Source organism: Piliocolobus tephrosceles, chromosome 1 (assembly GCF_002776525.5).
Source record: "Piliocolobus tephrosceles isolate RC106 chromosome 1, ASM277652v3, whole genome shotgun sequence".
In the NCBI taxonomy this organism is placed as follows: domain Eukaryota; kingdom Metazoa; phylum Chordata; class Mammalia; order Primates; family Cercopithecidae; genus Piliocolobus; species Piliocolobus tephrosceles.
In genome coordinates, this window is record NC_045434.1 from 28,331,484 (window position 1) to 28,332,152 (window position 669).

The 669-nt window shown below is 57.8% G+C and overlaps 1 pseudogene; it reads right to left on the bottom strand.

Annotated features, from left to right (window-relative positions):
- LOC111539255 lies at nt 1-412 on the bottom strand (annotated as a pseudogene).
- Nucleotides 413-669: the final 257 nt, after the last annotated feature.

Genomic DNA, 669 nt, shown 5'->3' on the forward strand with positions numbered 1-669 from the left:
TCAGTACTGGGAACGCCAAAAGTGGGAGGCCATTTCGTAACATTTCTTGTTGATCAAACCACCGTGGACACCTTCTTTGCCCATCAGCAGGACTAGCGTCAGTCTTGGTGACAGTGACATTGGAAGTGGGGGCTCCACCGGTACTCTTGGTATGCTAAGATCCATGCAAAATTCCCCATCCTGCAGCAGTGAGTCCCGGATCACTGAACATTTCTGGCCCCCAAGTGTCAGCCCATTCACAAAACACTTGACCGGTCTTTGCCAGCCAGGACACTAGCCTCAGCTGGCGTGATGCTGGCGAAGGTTTTCAGGAGACGGCCCAGACAGAGGGCGAGTCCTTGTAGCCCACGATGGCCGCGTCCTGACAGACGGAAGGGACTTCTGCCATAAGGTTGTCGATGTAGGCGTCCACCCGCCATGGTCATGAGGTTGTCAATGCAGGCGTCCACCCATCCATGGCGCTGCTGCTGGGGCCGCGGGCTGGGCTTGGGCTGCCTTTGCTGGCGGGCGGCGGGAGGTGGAGAGCTCGGGGCACGCGCTGCAGTCCAGACCCCGGCTCTGCTCGCTGTGCAGCAGCCTTCGTACCACCACCGGTTTGTTCCTTCTGAGGGTCATGAGGGAAGAAGGATCTCTTCCCGTTCTCTCTCTCTGGCCATGTTTATGTTTACA